Raw genomic sequence first — 7,856 nt, 5'->3', positions numbered from 1 at the left:
CCTTCTTCCTCAGCACACCGGCGCCATTTTCTCTTCACAGCTCAGCTGGAAGGAAGCTCCCCAGGCTCTCCCCTGCAGTATCCTGGTACACAAAGGGTAAAAAAGAGAGGGGGGGCACATAAATTTAGGCGCAAAACTGTGTATATAAGCTGCTATAGGGGAAAAATCACTCAGTATAGTGTACATCCCTGTATTGGGGGTATACCGCACTGGAAAATAGTGATGTATCTAGTAGATATTGTTGGACCAAAATATTAAATACAAGGAGAAAACCAATGTTTTCTAATTTGATCTTGAGTTTGGTGGTGCACCCTGAGTCAGTGGTAAAACATGCGAAAAAAGGGGAGAGAAGAAGACTCTTTTGTGGGTGCACTCTTGTATGTTTGGAAGTCTCAGAAGAAACAATAGGTAGAAATTAAATATAAATTTTTAAATATAAATTTTATTAACAACAATTAGTAAAATAGTAGTAAAGTAAGCTGTCAAAAATCAAGGTGGGGGTTAGGGGGGGGGGGGGAAGGGGGTTTTTGGGAAAGAAGGAAACACAGAACAAAATTTAATTACAGTGTAAATACTGAATATTGGTTCTGAGCTGCCTGGGTGCGAAAATAACAGCTGGAGGCCTGAAAAGATGAGGCAATTTTATTCTCTTGTGAGTGATAATGAGGAGACAGATAGGATGGGTAAAGATAGAATAAGCAAGATGAATCTGCTGTCAGTGTTAGACGCTGAGCAAAACCGTCCAGGAATTTCTACTAAACTGAGTATTCCTCAAGAGTCTCCCACTCGAGTACTGACCCAGCCCTACACTGCTTAGCTTCCAAGATCGGAAGGATTCGGGCGTTACCAGTGTGGTATGATAGTAGAAGACATATTTGATATCGAGGGCTCGAGAATCACTGATGAGAGTTCACGAAAATGGAGAAGAAAAAGAATAAGTTGGAGAGGAAAATAGGGGATCTGCTGCCACCGTTAGACCGGGATAATTACCCCTGAATCAGTGGTGAGAGTCCTGAAAAAAGTAAAAAGTTGGAAGAAGGAAGGGAAAAAAAGGAAGAAGAACAATGCTGATATGTAGTGGTTTGAGAAAGGTTGATAGTCAATAGGCTGCTTAATTGCGGGGTGCTGATAGTACCTATAATGTAGGTACTTGATGTAATAGAGAACAAATTGTACACAATTAGCAGACAATTAAGTTGATTTGAACCATGCAACACCATTAATTTGATGCTATCCGATTATTATCCTTTGTGCCAAAATGGTATCAGTTGGGAAGATGAGGAAATAATATCAACGATTCTAACAAGATATGTTGGGATTAATTATGTCCCACTGTATACAGAGCTACAGAAATGCTAGATGATAATAATAGTAGAAAATGAAAACTTGAAATAATATAAAGATATGAGATACAAAAAAATATTGATAATTTGCTGAGCCAAAAGAATATGTCAGTTTAATAACTGAACATCAAAGGTTTAGCAATATCCTAAGTGATAACAGTATAATGCCGCTGGATGCCGACTGCCTATAAAGCGAGTACTTGCATAAAACAGATTTGATGAATAATATTGAGAAATAAGCATCTGAAGTTGAATACAAATAAAGGTGCAAGAAAAATACTGCAGTTATGCAGATATTACCCGGAATTGTGGGGGCGATCGGTCACTGGTATGTGGCAGAGTGCTGTATGAGTATGGGATGTCCGTATCAGAGTCCAAGCATATTAAAGATGCAGGATACAGTGGTTGTCAAGTTTGAACAGTTCGTTATGGCCGCAGAGCAGACCGGTCTGCCTGATATGTTACGGAGACGTGGTCTGTTTAAGTCCGTTGCGGGCAGGTGGTGGAATGTCCAATAATATCTGCAGGGCTGATGCGGCTGAAGGAGGAAGGGACGCAATGTTCAAAGTCCCGTCGCGGCAGTGTGTGGCGGCGGCGGGTTGATGTAGCGGCTGCTGGAGAATGAGCGGCTCGTGGTTCAGGCTGTCCGGAATCGGCTGTCACCCCCAGGCAGTGGGGTATGGAACGGAAGACGCGTTTCACCCGTTCACCGGGCTTGATCACTTCCTGTTCATGGAGGGGATCGTGCGGGCTTTATCTTGCAAGGGGGCTGGTCAATGTCCAATCAAAAGGGAGGTGTGTCCTACGTTGCCAATTGCTGCACAGGTGGAATTGCTGTTCTGATTTGTATTGGTTCCCTATTAAACTTGCAAATAGTGGCCCATTGCACAAAAGGAAAGAAGAAATATATGAGAAATATACAAGGCAATTGGATATAAATGAGCATAACAATTATTGTTATAAGGAAAAGATAAGTCGACAAATTGATAAATAAAATTATTATATAAATATAGAAGATTATGATAATAAGTAAGAATAGATTATGAATATATGTAAATAAGGAATAATCAAATTGATACATAAAATGTACATATATTGAGACAGCATATCTTAACCTAAGTTATATTCTGACGCTAGAGACATTATAAGAGGATATTTGTAAATATATATATATATTTGTGTATAAGTGGCGTGGATGGAGGTGGTGGGAATCGCTATGGAAAGACTGGGGGGGAAAAGTATATTGTGGGGGGTGGATTTTTTGGAGTGAAATAATGAGATAAATACTATAAATGTGGGGGGGGGGGAAAGGGGGGGGGGGTTTGGTTGGCGGGTGGAAAGGAAAATGTGTCTGTGTATAGGGGTGAGAGTGCACCCACAAAAGAGTCTTCTTCTCTCCCTTTTTTCGCATAGTGTACATCCCTGTATTATATAGCGCTGTGGTGTGTGCTGGCATACTCTCTCTCTGTCTCTCCAAAGGGCCTGGTGGGGGAACTGTCTTCAAATAGAGCATCCCCTGTGTGTGTGGTGTGTCGGTACGCGTGTGTCGACATGTCTGAGGTAAAAGGCTCCTCTAAGGAGGTGATAGAGCGGATAAGTGTGTGGGAGGGTGTCTCCGTCAACAACGCCGACACCTGTTTGGATATGTGTAAGTGCTGAGGTAAAATTATTGCACAAAAGGTTAGGGAACAGAAAGGAAATCTACCCTGGTCTGTCCCTATGTCACAGAGTCCTTCAGAGTCTCTCTATGTTCACTATCCAAAATAACAAAGTATTGACACGGAGTTTAACTCCACTGTCGACTACGATAATGCAAAGTTACAGCCAAGAGGGCTAAAAGATATTCAATATATGATTATTGGAATAAAAGATGATTTGCATATCACTGATGACTCATCTGTCCCTGACACGAGAGTACACATGTTAAGTGGAAGAATGCTGAGGTAAATTTCCCTCCTCTCATGAGGAAAAAGAGCGGGAATCTCCAGACAAGAGACGGCAGCTTCCCACAAGAGAATTCTCAGGCTGTATCCTTTCCCCACTAGGGCCAGGATGGGTTGAGAATCTTCCCCTTGGGTGTCCTGTTTGCACTAGCTATTCTCAGGGATCCTGCAGATAGTGTGCATATTCTAGTATACTACCCAGACCGGCGATTGTGTCGGCATGGGTTTATAGCGCTGTGGCAGCGTGGACAGGTACCTTATCAGCAGAGATTGAGACCCTAGTATGCATATAAATATTTTAAGATGCTGTCTTAAGTGATAGATATATAATTATAAAGCATGCCCAAAGGGACATGAGTATACTGGGTCCTAGAGACAAAAGCTATGTCGATTTCTGCTTGACGTGTCCTGTAGAATATACATTGGACAGATGATGCCGACTTAAGAGGCATATGGAAGGCTGAGGATTGTGTGGAGAAAGGTTCTCGGGCCTGGTCTCCACAGCTATAGCTGGTAATTCTGATATTTTGCCTTATATTCCTGCACAGCCTAGGAAAGCACGACATTATTAAATGCAGCTTTTCCAATAAAGAAACAGGAAAGTCTGAGGTGCGTCCTTTCTTGTCAGAGCCGGGGGCAGAGGAAAGAAGCTGTACAACACAGCTAGTCCCCAGGAACAGAAGTCCTCCCCGGCCTCTACAAAAATCCACCGCATGTCGCTGGGGCTCCACAGGCGGAGCTAGGCCCGGTGGGGACACGCCTTCGTAAGTTCAGCCACAAGTGGGTTCACTCCCTGTTAGATCCCTGGGCAATAGAAATTGTATCGCAGGGATACAGGCTGGACTGTGAGAAGACGCCCCCTCACCGAGGACCCGGCGGGCTTCCCCCCAAGAGAGGGAGCCAGTGTTAACTGCAATTCGTAAATTGTATCTTCAACAGGTGGTGGTCAAGGGTCCCCTCCTTCAACAAGAGGGTGTTATTATTCGATCATGTTATAATCCCGAAACCAGACGGTTCGGTTAGACCCATATTGAATTAAAATCCCTGAACATATACCTGAAAAGGTTCAGGTTCAAGATGGAATCGCTAAGAGCGGTCATTGCAAGCCTGAAATGAATCGGGACATAAGGGATGCATACCTTCGTGTCCCCATTTATCCACCTCATCAGGCGTACCTCAGAATTGCGGTACGGGATTGTCATTACCAATTTCACCAAGGTAATGGCGGATATGATGGTGCTCCTGCGGAAGCAAGGTGTCACTATTATCACATACTTAGATGATCTCCTCATAAAAGCGAGATCAAGAGAGCAGTTGCTGGACAGCGTATCACCTTCTCTGGAAGTGAAACGGCAACACGACTGGATTCTATATATTCCGAAGTCGCAGTTGGTTCCTACAGCTCATCTGCCTCGCCTAGGCATGATCCTAGACACAGACCAGAAGAGGGTTTATCTCCTGATAGAGAGAGCTCAGGAGCTCATGACACTGGTCAGGAATCCATTGAAAACCGAAACAGGTGTCAGTGCATCACTGCACTCGAGTCCTGGGAAGGATGATGGCATCATACGAGGCCATCCCCTTCGGCTGGTTCCATGCAAGGACAATGGAACTTACTGGACAAGTGGTCCGGATCACATCTTCAGATGCATCGGTTAATCACCCTATCCCCCAGGGCCAGGGTGTCTCTCCTGTGGTGGCTGCGGAGTGCTCACCTTCTCGAGGGCCGCAAATTCGGCATTCAGGACTGGGTCCTGGTGACCACGGATGCAAGCCTCCGAGGGTGGGGGGCAGTTACACAGGGAAGAAAATTCCAAGGTTTGTGGTCAAGCCAACAGACTTGCCTTCACATCAATATCCTGGAACTAAGGGCCATATACAACGCCCTAAGTCAAGCGGAGTTCCTGCTTCGCGACCAACCGGTTCTCATCCAGTCAGACCGCAGGGGCTCATGTAAACCGCCAGGGCGGCACAATGAGCAGGGTGGCGAGGGTAGAAGCCACCAGAATTCTTCGCTGGGCGGAGAATCAAGTAAGCGCACTGTCAGCAGTGTTCATTCCGGGAGTGGACACGACCTCCACCCGGGAAAGTGGTGACTTCATCAGGAAGTCTTCACGCAGTTTTGCAAATTGATGGAAACTGCCTCAGGTGGACTACATGGCGTCCCACCTCAATAAAAAGATAAAAAAGGTTTTATGCTGGGTCAAGGGACTCTCAGGCGATAGCTGTGGTTGCACTAGTAACACCGTGGGTGTTCCAGTCGGTCTATATATTCCCTCCTCTTCCTCTCAGACCCAAGGGCTGAGAATTGTAATAAACGGAGGAGTGTGAACAATATTCTTTGCTTCGGATTGGCCAAGAAGGACTCGGTACCCGAAACTGCAAGAAATGCTCTCAGAGGACCCATGGCCTCTGCCTCTCAGTCAGGACATGTTGCAACAGGGACCCTGTCTGATCCAAGACTTACCGCGGCTGCGTTGGACGGCATGGCGGTTGAACGCCGGATCCTAGCGGAAAAGGGCATTCCGGATGCAGTTATTCCTACGCTGATAAAGGCTAGGAAAGACGTGACAGCAAGACTTTTTCACTGTATATGGCGAAAATAGGTTGCTTGGTGTGTGGCCGGGAAGGCCCTACAGAGGAATTCCAGGGGGGTCGATTCCTGCACTTCCTACAGTCAGGAGTGACTATGGGCCTAAAATTAGGATCCATATGTCACAACTGAGGGCCTGAGCTGACGGGAGGCAGCCTCAGTTGTAGGGGCTGAGATGTACCGGAACCTGGGAGGTTGTATCAGACCCCTGGACATGTAAGTAACATGAATAATAACTGCCCGAAGGCGTGACCACGACAACTTGGATAAAAGTCAATGATGTTTATTATGACAACTCCGCAACACAGCAGCAGTAAAAGAAAACATAAAAGTCAGCAAAGAATAAATGCAGTTCCTGGGTACTACAGGATGGCAGGAGCCACAGGGCACTGGTAGTGTGAGATAGTTCTTATGATCTTCTAGATGGAAAGTCCTTACCAGGCCCGACTGTAGCAATGGAGATAACCCAGGATTGTGCCAGCTGGTGTTCCAGGAAAAGCTGGGTTGCTGAAGATAAAACAGCTGCTGTGGATACTGGCTGGAACCAGACTGTTGTTAGCACGGAGTGGATACTGGCTGGAACCAGTTAAATAATAAATGAACTTGGGAGCGATGAAATATGAACTGAAATGTAGAACTTGAGAGCGGAGAAATAATAATACCGGTGGAGAGTGGTAAAGTGTAGAAAGGACACCGGCCCTTTAAGGGAAGCTGTACTCTGCTGGAAGCTGAGCTGGAAGCAGGTAATGTTGTAGCTGGAAACAGATGGATCCACAATGGATTGGAGAGTCAGGCTACACCGCAGGTGGAATGCTGGTGCGGGTCTCTATGGTGGAAGTCTTGAGACAGGAGCTGGAACCTGGAAGACAATCACAGGAGAGAGACAAACAGGAACTAGGTTTGACAACCAAAGCACTGACGCCTTCCTTGCTCAGGCACAGTGTATTTATACCTGCAGCAAGGAAGGGATTGGCTAGGCAATTAGGCAGATTATCAATACTGACAACAGATTGATGGAAATGATCAGCTGACAGAATCCAAGATGGCTGCGCCCATGCAGACACTTGGAGGGAAGTTTGGTTTGTAATCCATGTGGTAATGAAAACAGGAATGGCGGCGCCGGCCACCGGAGACAGGAGGCGCCAGGCTGACAGATGCACATCCAACCACGCGGACACAGCGGAGGCCGCGGCTGACGTAATCGCCACTCAGACACTCTGCATGCAGAAGTTCAGGGACGGCGGCGGAGGCCGTGGGAGATGCCATGCCCGGTGTAATATGGCGTTTACTGTGACAGCGTCCCAGAGTGACAGGAGAGGATACAGGAATGTACACATCAGGATAACAAATGGGATCCGGTCCTGGAGCGCTGAGCCAGCCTTAGGAGGCATCTGATGGGTAAGAAATGGCGTCCAGATACCCGGATCGTGACAGCACCCCCCCCTTTAGGAGTGGCCCCAGGACACTTCTTTGGCTTTTGAGGAAACTTGGAATGGAATCTCCGGACCAAGGCAGGAGCATGGACATCAGAAGCATTGGTCCATGAACGTTCCTCAGGACCATAACCCTTCCAGTCAATAAGATATTGTAGTTGACCGTAACGGTGACGTGAGTCCAGGATCTTGGCCACTTCATACTCAACGCCTCGTTGAGTTTGGACTTTCGGAGTTGGAGGAAGTGAGGAATGAAACCGATTCAAGATCAGCGGTTTCAACAGGGAAACATGGAATGTCCTGGGTATTTTTAAGAAGGGAGGCAACTGGAGTCTGTAAGCAACAGGATTGATGACTTGTTCAATCTTGAAAGGACCGATATAGCGAGGTGCAAACTTCATACTGGGAACTCTTAACCTCAAATTCTTCGTGGATAACCATACCCGATCACCCACCTTGAGAGCAGGAACTGCTCGACGCTTCTTATCCGCAAACTTCTTGTACCTGAACGATGCCTTGAGCAGAGCTGATCGTACGCTCTTCC

The 7,856-nt window shown here is 46.4% G+C and overlaps 1 pseudogene; it reads right to left on the bottom strand.

Annotated features, from left to right (window-relative positions):
* Window positions 1-749: 749 nt before the first annotated feature.
* On the bottom strand, window positions 750-868 carry LOC134930108 (5S ribosomal RNA; annotated as a pseudogene).
* Between the last annotated feature and the right edge of the window lie 6,988 nt (window positions 869-7,856).

This window comes from Pseudophryne corroboree, chromosome 5, assembly GCF_028390025.1.
Source record: "Pseudophryne corroboree isolate aPseCor3 chromosome 5, aPseCor3.hap2, whole genome shotgun sequence".
NCBI lineage: Eukaryota > Metazoa > Chordata > Amphibia > Anura > Myobatrachidae > Pseudophryne > Pseudophryne corroboree.
This window is presented reverse-complemented; position numbering and strand designations above follow the sequence as displayed.